Genomic DNA, 8,179 nt, shown 5'->3' on the forward strand with positions numbered 1-8,179 from the left:
AGAGCCAGATTCTGTCTCAAAAGTAAATAAGTAAATAAATAAATAAGCACAAACTTCCAGTTACAAGATGAATAAGTTCTGGAATCTAATATACAGCATGAGGACTATAGTTAATAATACTTGACATTTGCTAAGAGCATATCTTAAGGTTCTCATCACATACACACAAGGTTACTCTGTGAGGTGACAGATGTGTTAATTAGCTTGGTTGTGGTAATGAGTTCACAATATATACGTGTATCAAAACATCACACTGTGATCATCACATCACCTTAAATGTATACAATCTTTGACAACTATACTTCAATAAAGCAATCACACCTCACTTTGTCAATTCCACCTCAAAAAACCCTAGCAATGTGAAGCTGATAACATTCAAAGGGAACATGGAAGAAGACAATCTTTTAACTAGGTTTAAAAGGATTAAAGGTAGGTAAGGATGACTGAAGTCACGAGAAAATACCACTTTACCATCACAGAAGACAGGCTTGCTTGAAACACCAAGGGGAAACTTCTGGAAGTGAATAGTGAAATCAGTGAAGTTAAAAATTAAAACACAACAGATTAGCCTCGGATGCTGATAGAAATTATAAGAATATCCATATGTGGAATTGTTAGAATATACAGCAATAAAGATTTGCAAACTGAGAAAGATCATCAGGAGACTGGAGAATTGAAATGAGAATATTCAAAACATGCTTGACAATAATTACAAAAGGACAAAATGCAGATAATGAGAGAACGGTCCTATTCAAAGAGATACTGGCTAAGGAATTTCTGGAATTGATGAAAACTATTGATCTTTAGATTCCAGAACCACAATGAGTGCCAAGAATAAATGAAAGTAGATAATATGCAGAAGTATTGTTGTGACACTGAAGTAAATCAACCAAAACTAATGTTTAAGGACCCAGAATCTCAAAAGTATCCACCCACAAGATAGTTTGTACTCACAAATGGAAACAGGAGAAAGTTACAGTGGAGAAAGAATAATTTTATAAAACACACTTACCCAAGTAGTTGCAATCCAGGGAGAAAGCCCACCTGACCCTCTCAGCAAGGGAGAAACTGGCTTCGTGTTTCTTGTTGTGGTTGCACTGAAAAAGCCCGGCATTACCTCTGTAGTGTTCCTGCTGAAAGTGCAAAACCTGATTCTCAATGTGAGGACGTATCAGGCAACCAAATGGAGGGATGTCCTATTACGTGACTAGCCTGTATCTTGAAATATGTCAATATCAAGAAATCAAAGAGGCTGCAGAACAGTTCCAGATGAGACAACCAAATGAAGGCATGGTTCAGGATCTTCTTCCCCTATAAAAACAATATTGGAACAGCTGGCAAAATCTGAAGAAGATCTGAAGGTGTGAGAATTGTACTGTGTCAGTGAAGATTTCCTGTTTTTGATCACTGTACTGTGATAATGTCAGAGTCGCCCTTGGTTTCAGAAACACGCCCTCAATACTTGTAGGTAAAGGAGCATCATGTCTGCAACTGACTCACAGGGTCTAGGAAAATATCTATATATTCTGCATCTGCACCAAGAGAAGAGCATTTAGCAAATGTAGTAGAATGTTAATATGAGAGGAATCTGAAGGAAACAAATGGAATTTTTTGCACTACTATTGCAACTTTTTTTTTTCGAGGTAGAGTCTTGCTCTGTCGCCCAGGCTGGAGTGCAGTGGTGCAATCTCAGCTCACTGCAACCTCTGTCCCCTGAGTTCAAGCAATTCTCCTACCTCAGCCTCCTGAGTAGCTGGGATTACAGGCGCCCGCCACCATGCTCAGTTAATTTTTGCATTTTCAGTAGAGATGGGGTTTCACCACGTTGGCCAGGCTGGTCTCAAACTACTGACCTCAAGCAATCTGCCTGCCTCGGCCTCCCAAAGTGCTGGGATTACAGGCATGAGCCACCACGCCAGGTCACAACTTTTAAAATGTCTGAAATTACATCAAAATAAAAGATAGGAAAAATTAGAGAAATAAATGTAGGCAAGGCAGATATCTCAACAGCCACGTAACCATGGAAATATTTATTTATTTTGAGGCAGAGTTTCACTCTGTCACCCAGGCTGGAGTGCAATGGCATGATCTCAGCTTACTGCAACCTCCAATTCCTAGGTTCAAGGGATCCTCCCATCTCAGCCTCCTGAGTAGCTGGGACTACAGGCATGCATCACCGCAGCCCACTAATTTTTGTAATTTTTGGAGAGACATGGCTTTGCCATGTTGCCCAGGTTGGTCTTAAACTCCTGAGCTCAAGTGATCCACCCACCTTGGCCTCCCAAAGTGCTGGGATTTCAGGCCTGAGTCACTGCACTGAGTCAGGTTTCTTTAATATACTAAGGACATGTAACTGTCACCCAAGATTTCTCTCCTCCTGACATAGCGATCACTCAAGATTATGAATTGGATCAAAACCTTTTCAGGCAAAAAAAGACTTGGAGAGTTCGTGGCTAAGAGAAATTGCATTGAACTAAGTAGTAAGGATGTAGTTGAAGGAAATCAAAATATTTCACTCCACAATATACTTGGACATATTTTGAGATGGCTGTTTAGAGGGGCCTGCAAACAGATGCAGCCTGGCAAAGCTGTCTTTTGAGGGGAAGGTTTGTATCTGTAGAGAATCTGCACTGGCACAGGCAAGTTTTCTCTGAAGCCTTCCCTTGTCTGGATCTAGGAAGGAGTCGCTCAGAGTCTGACATGTTTAACCATCAGAAAGAAACATTTACCGTCTATCCTCTTTGAGGACTGCTGTGTGTGTGGTTCTATCTGCATTCTGTGACCACCTTTGCTAGCCAGGCCTCCTCCTCCCTCTCCCCTAACCTGTCCTGCCATGATCTCAGCCCCTGTTCCTTCTGTAACCTCAAGGCGGTAAATAAGCTTCTGCACACCATTGCGGGGTTGGGATCCATCACTCTGGTTCGTCTCCATGTGCACATTAATAAATGTGCATGCCATTTCTCTGCCTTATTTTTCAGTCAACTTTTCAAGGGCAAAGGGGAGGTTTTCCCTGGACTCCTACAGTTTTGGTGCCCTGAACAGAATACCAAAGCTGCTTTGCTCTTCTGGAAGCTTCAGTCAGGGGACCAGGACCTGACGAGCTGGCAGAAGGGTAGGAAATTCTTACCAGCCAGGCTCCTGGCCAGTCTCTCTGTGGAATCCGGGTGAGCAGATGGTAAAAATCAGTCATTTTTCCTCTGCAAGATGTTGATTAGTGGGAGAAAGGATCTGTGTGAACAGTGTTGGGTGCAGCGACTCTGGTGTACTTTTGGTGTGAATATTCATATTGTTTAATGCCCTTCCTTCCAGGAAGATTCTTCTCCTCTGTCTTGGTCTTCTTGTGTTGTTCTGTCCTGAAGAGGGGCTCTGTAGGGTAGAATGGGGGCTGAAGATCCTGCCAGCTCATTGTTCAGGCCGGCCCTGAAGAGCAGCCAGTCTGAGGCTGTGATCAGATGGGCATTCGAACTTTGCTGTGGGTCCTCAAAATAGAAGCCAAGCCAGGTGTGGTGGCTCCCAGTCCTTTGGGAGGCTGAGGTGGGCAGATCACTTGAGGTCAGGAGTTCAAGACCAGCCTGGCTGACATGGCGAAACCCCATCTCTACTAAAAATACAAAAATTAGCCAGGCATGGTGGCGGGTACCTGTAATCCCTGCTACTCAGAAGGCTGTGGCAAGAGAACCACCTGAACCCAGGAGGCAGAGGTTGCAGTGAGCCAAGATCACACCACTGCACTCCAGCCTGGGTGACACAGTGAAAGACTGCATCTCAAAACAATAACAAAAAACAAAATAGAAGCCAGATGAGGACCCCTCTCATCTTGTTTTCTGCCCTGGAGAGTTTGACTTGTGACAAGCGGGAGCACTGTCTCTAGTTTCCGCCATTTGGGGTGTGATTTTTGGGTCACATCAGGTGTTCAGTCTGAAGATGCCTGGGAACCTGAGACACAAGGTTTTAGGCAGCACACTTTTTCTGAATGTGTGCAGCTGTTGGGGAAGTTTGTCTTAAGAAGTCCCATCCATAAGGGATTTTTGTGGTCTGGCCCTTGTTGCTTGGTTAGTCCTGGGAAAGTCCCATCTTAGGAGAGCTGCCCAGTGTCATGGGCTAAGGGGTCTGTGAAGAGTGTCCCTCAGAAATGTGTGGGTCACCAGAGGCACTGTGCACACAGACAATCCTAACCATTTGTGGCAACAAGAGTCTCTTGCTTTGCAAGGACATGGATGGAGCTGGGAGCCATTATCCTCAGCAAACTAACACAGGAAGAGAAAACCAAACACCACATGTTCTCATTTATAAGTGAGAGCTGAACAATGAGAGCACATGGACACAGGGAGGGGAACAACACTCACTGGGCCCTGTCGGTGGTGGGGAGGGAGAGTATCAGGATAAATAGCTAATGCATGCAGGGCTGGATACCTAGGTGATGGGTTGATAGGTGCAGCAAACCACCATGGCACATGTTTACTGATGAAACAAACTTGCATGTCCTGCATATGTATCCTGGAACTTAGAACTAAATTAAATTAAATTTTAAAAAAGAAAGAAAAACAATAGACAAAAAGTTGGAATTAAGCTAATTTTTTATTTTATTACTTCAACCAATAAAATCTGTGAGTTAAAATTAAAAAAAAAGCATCTTGCTATCTGAGTCTATTTCTGGGAGTGAATTTTACTGGAGGGATCTTTGGAACTGCCTATTCTACACCCTCCTCAGGAAACAAGTCTTTCTTAAATGGTAATAACTTACTCTAAACCTGGAAAATCACATCCAGGGCTTTCCATGAAGAGGATGTAGGATGGAGTTGCTACTAGAATAAGTACATCATTGGAAATTCTAGTCATTAGCAGCTAAAAGATGGATTTGTTAACTTAGAAAGACCTCTAAATTACAAAAAAATAGTTCAGAGATTTCTTATTCTAAACAACTGCCTTATTTATATTCACTGGAAGATTAAATTAAAAGACACGTAATAGTGTCATGGCTTGCCTTAGAAATTCTCTTGACGAGATTAAAGAGCAAAAGTCTGACCTGAAACAAAGCTAAAATCCTTCATATGCTCCAACTGCCTGCCCTGGGTCCCATGTGTGATCTGCAGTGCCGGCCACTCCATCTTGCAGTCCTTTTTTTTTTTTTTAAGACCAAGTTTCATGCTTGTCGCCCAGGCTGGAGTGCAACGGCGCTATCTCGGCTCACTGCAACCTCCGCCTCCCGGGTTCAAGTGATTCTCCTGCCTCAGCCTCCTGAGTAGCTGGGATTACAGGCATGCACCACCATGCCCAGCTAATTTTTGTATTTTTAGTAGAGACGAGGTTTCACCATGTTGACCAGGATGGCCTCAATCTCTTGACCTCATGATCCGCCCGCCTCGGTCTCCCAAAGTGCTGGGATTACAGACATGAGCCACCACGCCTGGCCTCACCTTGCAGTCTTGTAGTTGAAATCCCACACTTTCACTGCCGCAGCCTGGATGCAGGCCCTGGTCAGGAAGCCAGTCCCTTTTGGTTTGATATTTGTGTGACTTTTGACTTTGTGGTGTACCCACTTGTCATTGATCCTTTCCCCTTCCATAGATGACTTTTGGTTTTCTGTCATCTCCTGTCTGAGGGGTTACATGGGGCTCTTAGGCTTTTGTGTATAGATGGTCAGCTGAAAGGCTGAGACCCTGGAAGATATGGCTGGCAGATGTGTGTTGTACCCCATTTGTGGCTAGTAAAACTTTCCCTTCTTTGAGCTGTCTTTGAGGTGATTCTGGATCCGGTGAGGACTGCTGTGCACCTCTCTGGAGATGCCTCGTGTGTGCTTGGTGAAGTCATAATCTTGATTAAGCCTTATTGGTTTTGGTGAGCTGTAGTCCCAGCCACTCAGGAGGCTGAGCTGGGAGAATTTCTTAAGCCTGCATAATCAAGGCTGCAGTGAGAGCTGTGATCATGCCACTGCACTCCAGCCTGTGGGACAGAGTGAGACTGTCTCAAAAAAAAGTTACTCTTCTTTTTTTCTTTTTGTCTCCAAAAAAAGTTACTCTTCTTTTTTTCTTTTTGAGACTATCTCACTCTGTCACCTAGCTGGAGTGCAGTGGTGCAATCTCAGCTCACTGCAACCTTCACCTCTAAGGTTCAAGCAATTCTCATACCTCAGCCTCCCAAGTAGCTGGGATTACAGGCACATGCCACCACTCCTGGTTTTTTTTTTTTTTGTATTTTTAGTAGAGACGGAGTTTCACCATGTTGACCAGGTTGGTCTTGAACTCCTGGCCTCAAGTGATCCACCTGTCCCAGCCTCCCAAAGTGCTGAGATTACAGGCATGAGCTACCATGCCCAGCCATAAAGATAGTTTTTATGTTGTTGTTACAATAAAATAGAAGGGCTAGACATGGTGGCTTACATTTGTAATCCCAGCACTTTGGGTGGCTGAGGCAGGAGGATCACTTAAGGCCAGGAGTTTGAGACCAGACTGGGCAACATAGCAAGACCCCAATCTCTACAAAAAAAAAAACTTAAAAAATTAGCTGGGTGTGGTGATGCATGCCTGTAGTCTCAGCTACAGTCTAGGAGATGGAGGCTGCAGTGAGCTATGATTGCACCACTGCACTCAAGCCTGGGTAACAAAGCGAGACCCTGTCTCTAAAAATAAATAAATACATTAAAAGAAAAGTAAATAAAACAGAAATATCTTCAGAATTTAATTTAGACATGTTTGCCTGGGTCTAATTAGACAGGTTTGTACTGTCTCTGTTAGGTGTTTTAGGGTCATAAAACTGAATGGATAGTTGGTGGGAAAAGAAAACAGAAAAATTTCAAGAGGTTATAAAAGATTTATGAAAATATTATTTTGTGGCCGGGCGCGGTGGCTCAAGCCTGTAATCCCAGCACTTTGGGAGGCCGAGACGGGTGGATCACGAGGTCAGGAGATCGAGACCATCCTGGCGAACACGGTGAAACCCCGTCTCTACTAATAAAATACAAAAAAATTAGCCGGGCGAGGTGGCGGGTGCCTGTAGTCCCAGCTACTCGGGAGGCTGAGGCAGGAGAATGGCGGGAACCCGGGAGGTGGAGCTTGCAGTGAGCTGAGATCTGGCCACAGCACTCCAGCCTGGGCGGCAGAGCGAGACTCCGTCTCAAAAAAAAAAAAAAAAAAAAAAAAAAAAAAAAAAGAAAATCTTATTTTGTGTGATAAAAACCGAGATTGAATGGATCTATTTATAAGAGTTTATTAAAATTAGCTTTAGCATTAATACACTGTTGCAAAGGTAGAATTTGGTTTTCTCTTTTAAACAAAATTTTCATGTAGTATTCATAAGAAATAGTAAATGATTTTTGTTTACCTTGTAAGCAAACTGCACATAAAAGAGGGGAGAGATGGATTTTGTTTTCTTCATGCTGTCTTCATTACGTCTTTTGATTGTTTGAGAAACAGAGTCTCCTTTCTATCAAAGAGTAAAAGTTTTTGGTTTTTAAAATCTTTACATTACCACTTGGAATAATCATCACTAATGAATGACTATTACTTTATAGTGGCTTGTGATCCATCCTATTTTTATCAAGCATTTTTATCCATCCTGTTTTTATCTGTCCTGTTTTTATCAATCCTGTTTTGAACTGTTGATATTTGGAAAACTTCCCAAAATCTAATTTCAAATTATAAAACTAAGTATTTTTCAGGAAGAACTTCTGGAAGTCTGAGAGGGACATATTAGGCTTATTTCATATGAAAAATCATATGGAAAGACTGGCCAAATAAGAAATTGTATTTAAATTTCTTTCAGTTGTAGTTATAAAAATGTGTTATTAATGTGTGTTCCCAGCCGGGTGCGGTGGCTCAAGCCTGTAATCCCAGTACTTTGGGAGGCCGAGACGGGCGGATCACAAGGTCAGGAGATCGAGACCATCCTGGCTAACATGGTGAAACCCCGTCTCTACTAAAAAAAAATATACAAAAAATTAGCCGGGCAAGATGGCAGTCGCCTGTAGTCCCAGCTACTCGGGAGGCTGAGGCGAGAGAATGGCATAAACCCAGGAGGCGGAGCTTACAGTGAGCTGAGATCCGGCCACTGCACTCCAGCCAGGGCGACAGAGTGAGACTCCGTCTCAAAAAAAAAAAAAAAAAGTGTTCCAAAATGGTATGGAATTACTGAAATTCTGATATGTCTTGGTATATGTTATCAGTAATAATTATGATTATTA

At 42.9% G+C, this 8,179-nt stretch overlaps 1 long non-coding RNA gene across 1 annotated transcript; it reads right to left on the bottom strand.

The window, feature by feature from the left end:
• Positions 1-1,879: 1,879 nt before the first annotated feature.
• LOC117081411 lies at positions 1,880-7,734 on the bottom strand. Its single transcript, XR_004436159.1, has 3 exons — positions 7,321-7,734; positions 3,128-3,366; positions 1,880-1,938 (listed from the first exon to the last, which is right to left on the bottom strand). It is a non-coding gene; the product is annotated as an uncharacterized LOC117081411 (long non-coding RNA).
• Positions 7,735-8,179: the final 445 nt, after the last annotated feature.

The sequence above is a fragment of the Trachypithecus francoisi genome, unplaced genomic scaffold, assembly GCF_009764315.1.
Source record: "Trachypithecus francoisi isolate TF-2019V2 unplaced genomic scaffold, Tfra_2.0 Contig00244, whole genome shotgun sequence".
NCBI lineage: Eukaryota > Metazoa > Chordata > Mammalia > Primates > Cercopithecidae > Trachypithecus > Trachypithecus francoisi.